This window comes from Heterodontus francisci, chromosome 16 (genome assembly GCF_036365525.1).
Source record: "Heterodontus francisci isolate sHetFra1 chromosome 16, sHetFra1.hap1, whole genome shotgun sequence".
In the NCBI taxonomy this organism is placed as follows: Eukaryota; Metazoa; Chordata; class Chondrichthyes; order Heterodontiformes; family Heterodontidae; genus Heterodontus; species Heterodontus francisci.
Genome location: NC_090386.1, coordinates 53,260,341 through 53,274,749, shown reverse-complemented (window position 1 = coordinate 53,274,749; position 14,409 = coordinate 53,260,341). Strand labels below are relative to the sequence as shown.

Genomic DNA, 14,409 nt, shown 5'->3' with positions numbered 1-14,409 from the left:
TGTTATAAAATAAAGGCTTCATGACAGAAGTTTGAAAAGTTGGAATTCACCTGCATGGTACTGTAAGGATGGTACATTGAGCTGAAGCTCTTACAGTTAGCGTCAGCTGCAGTATTGTGGGCAGAGCAACATGTAGGCAATATATAAAATTCCGGATTTTGGAGGGGCTAGATCTATGGAAAACCCCTCGACCTGTACCGGGAAAATTTTCATTTGCTGTAAAATGTATATGGCATGAGAAATGAAATGGAAGGGTTGTGAAGCAACTATTGAAGGAAACTGACCTCCTTTGCACTGTGTAATTTTTGACTATATTTTGGAAATAAAAAAAAATTCAGGATTTTGGAAAATCCTGCAAGTTAGGCAACACCCAATGGCCTCTCTTGCTGTTTCCAGTTATCCATTGGGAAAATGTTTGCTCTGGCAAATGAAGCATCAATCAATTGCTTTACATTGTATGGACTTCATACTTGCAATAATTATTACAGCAACACTCCTTTGCTTGTCCTGGAGATTAGCTGCCAGTCATCTTACAGCATGTAACATGACTCTGCCACTGCCTCTCTGGTAAAATATAGCTTCTGCATGCATCAGTCTTCAGACCATTCCAGAAATGTGTGCCTTTGCCTGTACATTTGATTGGGGTGGTAAAGGTGGGTAGCAGCAGTGTTTCTACTGGGTGGTCTTCCTTTATCAGAGTTATGCCTGCCTGCCTGCCAAGATAATCTACAAAAGACATTATGAGGTGTCAAAAAGGAGAACTGATACTGGTTTTGTTTAAATATCTACAAAGAAAAGTTTTAATGACTGAAACTGACTACCATTACTATTACAGTTGAACAGCTTATAAGGAGGAATTGAGTCAGAGAAAAGAGGATGGGGAGAAAAAGAAAGGCCTCTGTTTAGGTGGAGGACAGGAGATGATTAAATGGCAGCAGTGACAACAGTGTACTAAAAGGAAGAAATAAGGGAAATTAAAGCAATAAAACATGTATCTGAGACCCAGAAGATGTGTAAATACAGCAGACTGGCAGAGAAGGAAAGAAGCATGGAAAAGCGGAGAAGGCTCCAGTAGCCCATGAATATAGTGGAAGAAAAATATCAGGTGACATCAGGCCATATCGTTGATATGGGATCTTCATCCCAAGCACCAGCCCCGCAACCTCCCTCATTCCTGGAAACAAAGGTCCTATATTACCAGCACATGTTGTCCAAGAGAAAATGGAGTCTGTGGTTAAAGCTGAAGTTGTTAATGCCAGTCAGCTGAAAAGTGCCTAGAAGAAAGTCACAGTGCTGTTCCTCAAGCTTATGTTGTGTTTCACTTAGACAGTTTAAGGGGCCAAGGACAAAGACATCAGTAGCTAAGAAAAAAAAGAACATATTCAAAGCCCTGGTGTTAGGCTAGCCAACTCTGATTGGAGATAGTCCTAGAGGTGTCAACATATGATCTCTTGCCTCCAACTGCCTCGACACCACACTCCCATGGGTTCGTTGCCCAATATGTCCACACTTTCAGAGCTCCGCCTTCCCACGTTCAATCAGAAAGTGAATAGATTCATTACTTGATTAGATGATTTTTGACTATCAGTCAAAAAGACCTTTTTCTCCTCTCAGATATTTTTATAACTAATTGCCAAAATGTTCCAAGAGCATTTTAAAAAAAAAACATAATTTTGTTTAATTCCTCTGTGATTTCTTTCTCACGGCTGCTCACAGCAGTATCCTGAAAATTAGGCCAGGATTTTCCCAGCCCTGAAGTAGCGGGCTGGGAGGTGGTGGGGGGAGGGTGCCGGGAAAATAGCGGGGAGCCACATCAGGAAGGCTGTCCCGCCGCCAAGCAAATTTTCCAGCAACAGGACCAGATGTGGATCAGCTGCCTGCCGAACAGAGACAGGCAGAAATGTAAATAATTAAAGGCCCTATTAAGGGCAATTTTCCCAAAATGCCAGCAGTGGCACGACTCCCTGCTGCGTGGGGAGGCCACCAGCATCATGGAGGTGGCCTCCCTGCAGCTGTCTGGGGGTGGGAGGGGGGCATTGGAACTGGAGGCTCCATGCCTCAAAGAGGGGGCTCCAGGCAGGGAAGGCCGCCCCTGCAGCCCAAGTGGGCCATCCAGATGGGGCTACCTCCTTGGCCCCTCTGATTTTAAATTATTTACTTATCTCCGATCTGCGACCTGCCTCAGGAACGCCCACCTCTCCCAGTTGGGCTGGCAAGCCTTCAGAGCTGCTGGCCCTCCAATTGGGCTGGCGGTCAAGTGCTGGCTTGGAATTCCCATTTGATCCTGATGGCAGGGTCCCGAAGCCCGCAGTAAAATCCTGCTCTTTAATTCCTGCAGTCTCCAGGGAAATTGTGGAGGGTTGGCAATACTATCTTGTGTTGAAGGTGGCATAGTCAAAGTAGATGCAATGGAGGCAAACAAACTATGAGAGGAAGTGGTGTTCATACAGGAAGCAGGGTGGGTGGAAGTATAACTGAGGTAGTTGTGGTAGTCAGTGGAATTGTAGCTGATATCAGTGGATAGTCTATCGCCAGAGATAGAAATAGAGAAGTCAACACAGCAACGTGAAGAGTAAGGGATGGACCATGTAAAGGGAAGGGGGAGGTACAGGTTAATAAGATAAATAAAATTTTCTAACCCAGGGGTGGAATTGGAAACAGCACCACAGAGTATGTTCAACATACCCTGCAAAAAAAATAGGCATAGTTAGAACCTATGTATGTTTCTGTAGCAACACCTTTCATTAGGAGGGAGAATGGTGTTAACGGAAAAACTGTTCAATGTGATATTAAATTCAGTGAGATGGAGGAGGGTGGTGGTGGATGATTCGGCCACTGTTCAAGAATGAAGTGAAGGTCTAGAAAGTCATCCAGGATATGTAGAGGGACTGAACACCCAAGTGAAAAGGAGAAAGTTAAGGTCAGGAAATTGGAATTAGTTAAAGTGGTAGAGAGCGCTACAAAATCCATGGATATAACCAGGTAGAGACTGGTTAAGGGGAGAAAAAAATATCAACATAAAAGGGAATATGTTCCTTGGGGCAGACGCAGGCTGAAATGATAGGTCTACTTGCAGAGTCTTAAATGTGAACCCCAGGAGGAGATAGAAGCAGGCTGTGCGAGTTTGGGGAACTGTGGCTTTAGAGGCTGCTTTGACCTTCAACTTTTTTTAGAAATAAGATTATGTTTTACATCTCTCAGTAATCTTTGATATTGTGATATACTTATCCACTTAAAAGTGTATTGCATGTTAAATTCTTTAATAAATATTATAAAACTTAATAAATCATCTCATGTAGCATTCTGTATACAATTACAAGAACCCGCTCTCTGTGTCGCTTTCAGTGGAGATATACGTATTGAAGAGAATTTTCCAGACCCTTATAATATCTGGGATATTTATGACTTAGCCATAATTATTTTTTTTAAATAGACTATCCAGAATATGGTAATATTCTCTGTTAGTTTTCTTTCTTTGAGGGAAAACTAGTTCAATTCTTTGGACCCAAATAAGTGTCTATAAGAGTTTGTCTGGTTTGAATTTAATTAAAGGAGATTCATAGGGATGGACTCCTGATTTGGTTTAGGCCCTATAAGGGGTAAAGTCATAAATCACTTCATGAGCTAGAAAGTTGTTGATCCAAGTCCTACTGCAGGACCTGAGTTTCTAATCTGGGCTATTCTTAAAAACAGCAGTAATTCCATAGATCCTTTCTCAATCTTTCTTTCAAGTTCAAAGAGCCTTGAATTTTTCTAGCCTACCTTTAAAATTCAGTGCTCTGACAGTAGGAATCAGCCTCATGGCCTTTCTCTGTCTCTAGAACCTATTATGTGGATTGGTGACCAAATGATCAAGATACTCAAAATATGGCCTGAGCAGAAGGCTGCTCATGTCAGTATGATCACCTCAGACAAGTAATTTACTGGTTCAACAGTAAACCTCAGTATTCTGTTAATTTTATTAATCTCTGTTCCACAATGAGTACTAAAGGTTGAGTCTCCTATCACTTTCAAATTTATTTCAGCTTCTCCTTTAATTAATTCAATGCCATGTGTTAAGTGGGCTCTGAAATTCCACAAACTGAAGTGTTACTTTGGGCACATTTCCCTGTCCCTTGCACCCAGAAACCAGACACTCACCTGCCTGTGGTGGGCTGGAGGTCGGTGAGGGTGCAATTTCCCACACCCCTCAACTCCATCACTGGTCCATTGGTCCTTGAGCAAGTCGGTCTATCCAGAATTTTTACAGAAGCTTTTTTCCTCAAAAAATAAAAATTAATAATTAAATTTGTAAATGTACATTATGTAACAGTTTAAATTTGACATTACATAAAGTGTAATAAAGTTCAATTTTTTCAATACTGTACATGCACTCTGAGGTGCCTCACTTCACTTACAATTACAGGTTATATTTACAATATACATTCACATTTCATGTCAAACATTCTCTGGTGCATACAGTCTGAAGGGTTTTACACAGGTGTCTGCTGTTTCCATGGTGAATTGTATATGATCTACATGCCAGAAAAAGTTCTCCTAAAACTTCAAATTTTCCAAAAGCAATAATTTTATACATTCTAATTGCAACTATTTCCTACCACTGTGCTTCTCTTTATAGTAGCTACCTTACCTACTTTAGCTACTTATATGCCACTTTGATGAGGCATTCCCCAAGTAGTTTGAGGTGGAGAACGGCTGACTGGAAATATTCCCTCGGATCCTTCGAGGACTATGGTAACTCATGTCTCAGTGAAACTGCTGTCCCTGATAGATCTGTTGCCATTTGCCATTCTCTTGCATTGTCAAGGAGTGCTAGACTCAGACGTATAGCTCCCTCAGGTGCTGGCTTTGGACGACCCTTAAAAAAGTATGTGTACTGTTACTATCATGAGAGATAACAACGTTTGTGACTACTCTTCTTAACCACTTGTGCAAGCTCGGATGTACTATGGGTCAGTGTCATAATAGAACAAATAGCCCCAACCAACTTTTGGGAGCCTCACAAAAGGCTGAATCACAAAGTAAGTTTTGCAGAAATGGTTGCTGCCACTCTGGAAATCACCAGTGTCCTGAAAACCTCCTCCTGCCACCATGTTGCTGCAGAAGTCTTGTGGACTGTCACTCTCTCCAGTGCTACAGATATGTGTGGTGGACTCCTCCCACTTCATAAGAATATACATGGAAACCATATCCACTGCTTACACATGAGAACAATGCTCCTGAATCATTGTTCTTTTGAAGATTAGGTCTTTTAAATCTGGTTTCATAGAATCCTCAGTGTAGTGCGATCACTTCTACACTGTCCATGGAAAAATGGCACTCTCAAAATCGTTCATTTCCAGGGCCTCTTGTTCAGTAGTACACAGTTCTTCACCTAATGAAAACCCTTATCATTTATTACTTCCTCCTAAGTGGATGATGCTTGGATAGGTAAAATTTCATGACAGATTTGGTGACAATGGCCAGACACTATGGACTCCAATGAGTCTGGTTATTCATCTAAACGGCTGGCCTCTTCCACCAAGTCGACTCCTAGGATTTCAAAAACACACAAGCTTGTTTAGTTGTGAAAACAAGTTACACGACTCTTTGAAGAAATAGCAGTTAAGTACATGATCATTGCTATATTTTGTGACAGTTCAGATAAAGCTGAAACAAGCTGTGCTCTCGCTAACCCTACCTTTATCACCTTGATCTTGACACCTTGCCTCCTACTTCACTATCTCCTACAACTTTTTTTGTTTGCTGTTCCTCCTCCAGTTGCCATTTCCTGGCATTGGTTATACAATATGTTTTGTTTTGCAATGAGAGAACACAGAACTATAGGCATGTGACTGGAAAGGATACTCATATGTTTGCATGCATACCATTGTTGTCAGGCTTGCAGATGCAGGCTCTCTATAAATACTTCTTGTTCAAAACTTTGTGTGGCAGGCAATATGACTTTTCACTGTAATTTGCAGTTAACTTGATTTATTATTGTTTCCAGAGGTTCCCTGTGAATAAATCAATATTCCTTTCACCTAGATAATGAAACTGAGAGGCCCTGAGAGGTAATGAGTTAAGTCATGTCTTAATTATTCTACACAATGTGTGTGGGAAACAGTGAGGTTGAAATACCTTTAGGTCCATTTTCAGACTTAAATGGATGGCAGGCCCAAGGCTGGCCTGAATTTAAACCTCATTAATGTTGTCATGCAGGTCCCCACCTGCCAAGAATGAGGCATATATATTTCACCACATGGACATTAAATTTTTAAATTGTTGCTGGGATGAAAAGAAGGCCTAGTATAAGGGTTCAGCAGGTCTGGCAGCATCTGTGGAGAGAGAAGCAGAGTTAACGTTTCAGGTCAGTGACCCTTCCTCACCTAAAACAGTAACTCTGCTTCTCTCTCCACAGATGCTGCCAGACCTGACCTGAAACATTAACTCTGCTTCTCTCTCCACAGATGCTGCCAGACCTGTTGAGTATTTCCAGCATTTCTTGTTTGTGTTTCAGATTTCCAGCATCTGCAGTATTTTGCTTTTATATTAGCCTAGTACAAGGGGTTGCTAAGCGCCTGGCTGGAAAGACATTTTTTTCCTACTAGCAGACAGTGTTGGAACAAAGGAGCCAGTCCCTGTTCCAATACACAGAAGAGACCTGGTCAAACCAGTCATTCACGTGACCACCTGCTGGCCAACAAGGGGAGTTTTAAATTGGAGAAACAGAATTTGACCTCAGAAAGCTCTTTGCTCCTGGAATGAGAACATCTCTCTCCTGTCTGCTCCCATCTTTTTCTCACAGAATTGAAGACCCATTGAAGACACATGAACCCCAAGAAAGAAAAGTCTCCTGCAGTGAACAAGGCTTAAGAAGAATACTGGGTCCCAACAAAAAGCAAGACTACCTACAATCAAGGACTCTACAGCCAGCTTGAAGCACAGTAACAAACTCCCGTCAGAGATTGCCTCAAACTTCTCCACTATTTTTCTTCTGCTCTTTTCTGTCTCTATTTGCATGTGCATATCGTGTATGCATGCCAGCGTGGGCGCGGCATGTATTCGTGGGTATTAAACGAATTAGAGTTTAAGTTTAATAAAATTTCACTTTTCTTCTTTAAACCTGAGAAAACCTGGTCTGGTGTGCTGGTTTCCTTGCCTTATAATTGGAAAGCAGTGAACAAGTATTCACCAAGGGGGAGCTAAAAACATGGTGTGTTAAAAATTAAACTCTGTTACAATAAGACCAGATGAAGGCTGAGAAAGACCCCTAGACATCTTTTTCACCTGGTCGTAACAACGTTAATCGGGCACCTGTCAACCTCCACAAGCAGTTCACCCATTTGGACAAACTGAATTTCAGTTCATTTGCTTCGCTGGCCATGGCCTGAAGTGCCAGGGGGTGTGTGGCAATTGGTACACTGTGGAGTTGAGGAAACACTCTTCTTTCTCCTGTCTCCACAGCAACATTTTCTGATGGCTTCTGTTTAGGCTGTAATGATCACTGAAGAATTCAGTGCGCAGCAGGCCTGGTGCCTGCCTCATTCTACACTATCCAGTTTTACAGAAGGAGCCTAAAACAGACACTAGTCCCTTACATTTGTTGGGGACCGAATGCTTGTTTTAGGCAGCCACAGAAAAATGGCCTGACTCAATATACGAACAGACAAACATATGAATTAAGAGCAGAAGAAGGCCAATCGGCCCCTTGAGCCTGCTCTGCCATTCAATAAGATTATGGCTGATCTGTTAGTGTTTCAAATTCCAAACTCCCGTCTACCCATCTACCACGGGTTGGATGCCCCTTGGGTGAGGGTTGTTGGTCCCCAGGATTGGCCCCGCTTGCATGCCTTTTATAACTATTTTGAATGCTGCAGCAGAACTAAATTTTTCTGCCTCCCAGTGGTGGTAAATCCAGCACCGATGGGTTTACTGCTGTCATCCTGCTTCCCCCATAAAATATGAGGCCCTTTTTAGGAAACTTAAGTAGGCTAGCAGTGGAATCATGCAGGTGGGTGGAAGTCCTGCCCCACTGCTAATCCACAACAGGGGAGTCGAGTTCTTAGTGTTAACCCCATCAACCACCAAGCATGGACAGGTTTGTCACTCTTTTCTGACCCATTCCCTAAGCTGCTGACTGCTCTCCATGATGCTAGCTAGCTGGCTACTTCAGCATGCCTCAATAAAACCTGCTCCCACTGCCCTCAGTGCTGACTACCTGCTCCTACTTCAATGCTGATTACACATGACCTGCTTTTTGGGACGTTGAAAATTCTAATCTGCTATCCATAAAGCAGGCAACTTCCAACCTGCTCTTTGGGATGCTGACTGCTCCCAACCAGCTCTGCTCAATGTAGGCTGACAATTTCCGTATTAGCAGTACCTGCGAGTGCCACCTTCTGCTCATGATGCCAAGTCGGGGAATCAGTCAAATGTCTGCTAATTCATCAACACTTGAAGCATTTACAAGATTTCAGCAGAACTTAAGGAGATGAAAAAACAGGCGGCATGAAAAACAAGCTCATGCAATACAAACGGTCAGCTGGAGCAATAGACCATCTAAGAAAAGAGACTCTGGCAAATGGTAAATGAAGTTAAAATCAATCATGGTGTTTAGTTTCAAAGTGACAGAATTTCTTGATTGAACTGGTACAAGATGAAAAGAGATCAGCAGGCATGAGAGTTAGAATGCTGCAACCACCATTATGCAATTCACCGAATACTTAGGTCTACATGCAAAACAATAACCAAGAGGAATTTACTCCACAGATTTCAGGTCAGCATGGAGCCAATTACAGATTTGTGCCATCTGCTGCAAAGATGCCACAGTCAACCTACTTTGTAGGAACAATACTACCCATGACAGTTAAGATCACTGCTCTCAATGTCCTTGCCATCACCAGACATTATGCAGTGCTATCCTATGGGTAGAGTGCCTCAGAGTGCCAAACAGCGCAACCTTTTCCACATCCACCTCATGCAGCAGCACTGTCACTTTGGCAGAAATTAATCAGGGGCTTTGGATGTTTGCATCACTCCATCACTTACAACTCTGCATTATACCGACATCTTCATTTTGGTTTTGCCCAGCCACTTCTTTTGTTCCAAACAACTTCCACCTTGATATGGAATCAGTTACCTTGAAGTGATTGCAGCTCTTAAGCTACTCCCAGCAACCTTTTAAGTTATGCTCAATCAAACGCTTTGTTTCCGCTTTTGAGAGCTCCCAGTCTAGACTGGGAGAAAATTTTAACAGCTTGAAAAATGCAAGCATTAAATTAATTACTCCATTTGATTGAAATATTTTTGGATCAAGGAAGATCTATTTTAAAATTCTGAAAAATGTGATGACCTCTGAATTGGTGTCAAAGAGAATATTGGTGACTTGCACTGCAAATTAGTTGAGCTAGAAAAAGTTTCATATGGCTCTCTGGGGTGAACCTGTGGCATTAAAGTGCAGATCTGTGGTCACATTCTCTGCCAGTCAGTGTTGTGCATGCTGTGGACCTTGGTTGTACCTCTGGCTGTCACAATGAGCAGAGCTCCTCAAAAGGCTTCATAAATGAAGCACAGCCACCTGAAATAGAGCTCCTGTGAAAGGTCTTGGCAAGTGCACCTGGTCCATACATCCTGCTGGGTGGGTATGGGTAGAGTGCTTAGCTCTCCTTTGCTGCTGTCTGATTAATGTGACTTCCTGTACAGCTGCTTGCTGCTCCTCTTCCTCCAGCATATAGATCATACAAAGTGGGATTTGCATTGGGAAGCCCAGTGTAAGCCCTCAGGCACTAGCTCAACAATCATCTTGAAATACAGGGGTAATGCAGTATGTAAAGAAAGGCTTCCTGCGTATAACAGCAAATCTCAGCATATGACCAAATGTCTCCACAACCAATTTCAGCAGTGTCCCTTTAATGAAAAACTTCCACCTTGATGAATTGGTGCTGACCAATGCACCCTTTCAACAGTGACACAAATTCTCAAAGGCAGATGGGGAGGCAGAAATACTGACATTTAGGATGGTGGGGTAGGGGGAGGGTGGTGGATTTCATCCCATCCTTACATCTGTCATTTGCCTGTGGTTGCCATCAGGAGAGTGGGTGCCTTTTCAGATTACCTTGAACCTCCACAGAATTTATGCTGGGCACTACTATAATTAAAACCCAATATACATCAGATTGGAATAAAAGGGGTGGTAGCAACATGGATACGAAATTGGCTAAGTGACAAGAAACAAAGAGCAGTGGTTAATGGATGTTTTTTGAGCTGGAGGAAGGGTTGTAGTGGAGTTCCCCAGGGATCAGTGTTGGGACCCTTGCTTTTCCTGATATATATTAATGACCTAGACATTGGTGTACAGGGCACAATTTCAAAGTTTGCAGATGACAGGAAACGTGGAAGCATTGTGAACCGTGAGGAGGATAGTGTAGAACTTCAAAAGGACATAGAAAAGTTGGTGGAATGGGCAGACAGGTGGCAGATGATGTTCAATACAGAGAAATGTGAAGTGATTTATTTTAGTAGGAAGGAAATGGAGAGACAAAAAGAATAAAGGGTACAACTCTAAAGGGGGTGCAGGAGCAGAAGGACCTGGGTGTATATGTGCATAAGTCATTGAAGGTGGCAGGACAGGTTGAGAGAGCGGTTAATAAAGCATACAGTATCCTGGGCTTTATTAAAAGGGGCATAGAGTACAAGAGCAAGGAAGTTATGTTGAACTTGTTTAAGACACTAGTTCGGCCTCAGCTGGAGTATTGCGTCCAGTTCTGGGCACCACAATTTAGGAAAGATGTGAGGGCATTGGAGAGAGTGCAGAAAAGATTCACAAGAATGGTTCCAGGGATGAGGAACTTCAGTTATGAAGATAGATTGGAGAAGTTAGGACTGTTTTCCTTGGAGAAGAGAAGGCTGTGAGGTGATTTGATAGAGGTATTCAAAATCATGAGGGGTCTAGACAGAGTAGATGGAGAGAAACTGTTCCCACTCATGAAAGGATCGAGAATGAGAGGGCACAGATTTAAAGTATTTAGTTAGAGAAGCAAAAGTGACCTGAGGAAAAACTTTTTCACGCAATGAGTGGTTAAGGTCTGGAATGCACTGCCTGAGAACGTGGTGGAGGCAGGTTCAATTGTTATATGAAAAGGAAGAACATGCAGGGTTATGGGGAGAAGGCAGGGGAATAGAACTGAGGGAAGTGCTCTTTCGGAGAGCCAATGCAGACATGATGGGCTGAATGGCCTCCTTCTGCACCATAACGAATCTGTGATTCTGTGGTCAAACATTCTGGCCCCACAAAGATGCAACTGAAGACTTACAGCCTTCCCCAATCCAGGAATTTTGGGGCTAATGTATGGTAGTCTAATGTGTCATCCAAAATGCCTGAGGGGCACTTCTTTCTCTTATATCTGAGCATCTAGCATTAAGAAAATCAGGAAACCAACATGAAAGCGATTGTCATTTGTAATCTGCACCATTCCATATGCAGCAAAGCAGCAGTGAGACAGAAATCAGATGTTTAAGTATGGACGGGATTCTGTTCTCTAATTATATGGGCTCTGGTGTATGATGAGTTATTCTGCTCAGTACTGTTTACGTACTGATTTTTTCCCATCAATTTCTCCCCTCCTCTCTTTGGCTCAAGGTGTTTATTCCTGGCTGGGTTACAATTCACAGGCACTCAGGCAGGGCTATTCATGTGGTGAGCCTACATGGTGAGTTCTCATTGATAATCTCGGGTCAAGTAGAATTTTTTTTGAGCTTGATCCAAGTCCAGACTCAATCAGGAGAAATTCTAAGCAGGCCAATCCAGATAAACTATATGCATGTGTGAGTGTCGGTGTTAAAATGGCAGCTGGACAATACCCATTGAGTTTCCACAGCTTTCGTAACCACCCCCATTTTAACTCATGGGCTTTTAACAACACATCACTCTGAATATAATTTTTGCCCCAGGACATCTCAAGTCCTTCAGTATGTTTAATTAAGCAGGTCAGACAGGAAAGACAGATAATAGAGTCAGAAATATGTTAAGGAAGGTGACAAAATCTAAAAATAATTGTCTCTGCTGTATTGTTACTTATACTCATACCCTTGATATTGTTGCTCCAGAAAATGTTCTTTGGAAATATGCAAGTATTAAGTCTAAGTGATTTTGTTGGTCTTCAACAAAGAACCCTTAAAGAATTTGTATGCTTAATTTATTTTTGTCTCTTTGTTTATTGTGAATAAATTGTAAGGGGGAATTTTCCAGCCAAATGCTACCATTTGACCTGGGGCCTAATTAAATGTAACTTTCCCTAGAGTTTTCAGCCAGTCCCCAGTTCCACCACAGAACCTCCAGTCTGCAGTGCGTTGGGGGCAGGCACTTGCATCACCTTTTCATAGGCACATCTCTGCCAGTTTTGCCAGCAGAAGAATGAGCTAGAAGCTCGGAAATGGCCTGACCATCTCATTGGAATAGGTCTGCCAGTTCTGTGTCTATTATGGATACACATCCAGTTATAGGAACATAGGAAACAGGAGCAGGAGTAGGCCATCTGGCCCCTCGAGCCTGCTTTGCCATTCAACCAGATCATGGCTGATCTTCTACCTTAATGCCATTTTCCTGCATTATCCCCATATCCCTTGATAGCTTAACTATCTAGAAATCTATCGATCTTTGTCTTGAACATACTCAATGACTGATCCTGTGTTGCCCTCTGGGGTAGAGAATTCCAAAGATTCACCACCGTCTGAGTGAAGAAATTCCTCCTCATCTCAGTCCTTAGTGGCCTACCTCTTATTCTGAGACTGCGTAATTTGCTTCTACACCTCCCAGCCAGGGGAAACATCCTTCCTGCATCTACCCGGTAAGCTGTGTGAGAATTTTGTATGCTTCAATGAGATCACCTCTCATTCTTCTAAACTCTAGAGAATACAAGCCCAGTTATCTCAATTTCTCCTTATAGGACAATCCCACCATATCCAGGAATCAGTCTGGTGAACCTTTGTTGCAGGCTCGACGGGCTGATTGGCCTACTTCTGTTCCTATGTTCCAATCTACCAGAGCCAACTTGCCCCTCATACCTACGTACTTTCCTTTGTTTAGATTTAAGACCCTAGTTTCGGAATGAACTACATCACTTTCAAACTTAAAGTAACATTCTATCATTTTCTGGTCACTCTTCCCTAGAGGCTCCTTTACAACAAGATTATTAATTAGCCGTTTCTCATGGCACAATGCCAGATCTAAACTAGCCCAATCTCTAGGTGGTTCCTCAACATACTGTTCTGGAAAAGCATCGCATATCCATTACAGGAATTCATCCTCCACAGCATTACTGCTAAGTAGGTTTACCCAGTCTATTTGTAGATTTAAGCCCCCCATGGAGGCATAGATTTAAAGTGATTGGTGGAAAGAATGGAGTCATAAAGTCATTGAGTCATAGAGTTATAATGCACAGAAACAGGCCCTTTGGCCCATCGTGTCTGTGCCGGCCATCAAGCACCTAGCTATTCGAATTCCATTTTCCAGCACTTGGCCCGTAGTCTTGTATGCTATGGTGTTTCAAGTGCTCATCTAAATACTTATTAAAGGCTGTGAGGGTTCCTACCTCACCACCTCTTCAGGCAGTGCGTTCCAGATTCCAACCACCCTCTGGGTGAAATTATTTTTCCTCAAATCCCCTCTAAACCTCCTGCACCTTACCTTAAATCTATGCCTGCTGGTTCTTGACCCCTCCGCTAAGGGAAAAAGTTTCTTCCTATCTAACCTATCAATGCCCCTCATAATTTTATATACCTCAATCATATCTCCCCTCAGCCTTCTCTGCTCTAAGGAAAACAACTGTAGCCTTTTCAGTCTCTCTTCATAGCTGAAATGCTCCAGCCCAGACAACATCCTGGTGAATCTCCTCTGCACCCTCTCCAGTGCAATCACATCCTTCCTATAGTGTGGTGCCCAGAATTGTACACAGTACTCCAGCTGTGGCCTAACTCGCATTTTATACAGCTCCATCATAACCTCCCTGCTCTTATATTCTATGCCTCGGCTAATAAAGGCAAGTATCCCATATGCCTTCCTAACCATCTTATCTACCTGTGCTGCTGCCTTCAATGATCTATGGACGAGTACACCAAGGTCCCTCTGACCCGCTTTACTTCCTAGGGTCTTACCATCCATTGTATATTCCTTTGCCTTGTCAGTCCTCCAAACATGCATCACCAGGATTAAATTCCATTTGCCACAGCTCCGCCCATCTTATCAGCCCATCTATATCATCCTGTAATCTAAGGCTTTCCTCCTCACTATTTACGACACCACCAATTTTCGTGTCATTTGCGAACTTACTGATCATACCTCCTATATTCACATCTAAATCATTAAGGTACACTACGAACAGCAAGGGTTCCAGCACAGATCCCTGTGGTACACCACTGGTCACAGGCTTC

General features: G+C 42.7%; 1 long non-coding RNA gene across 1 annotated transcript in view; it reads right to left on the bottom strand.

The window, feature by feature from the left end:
- Positions 1-3,254: 3,254 nt before the first annotated feature.
- The window catches only part of LOC137378462 (uncharacterized), a 54,673-nt gene continuing 43,518 nt past the window's right edge, over positions 3,255-14,409 (bottom strand). Inside the window, exon 3 of the long non-coding RNA XR_010976615.1 lies at positions 3,255-5,532. This is a non-coding gene — a long non-coding RNA (uncharacterized lncRNA). The remainder of the gene's footprint in view (positions 5,533-14,409) is intronic.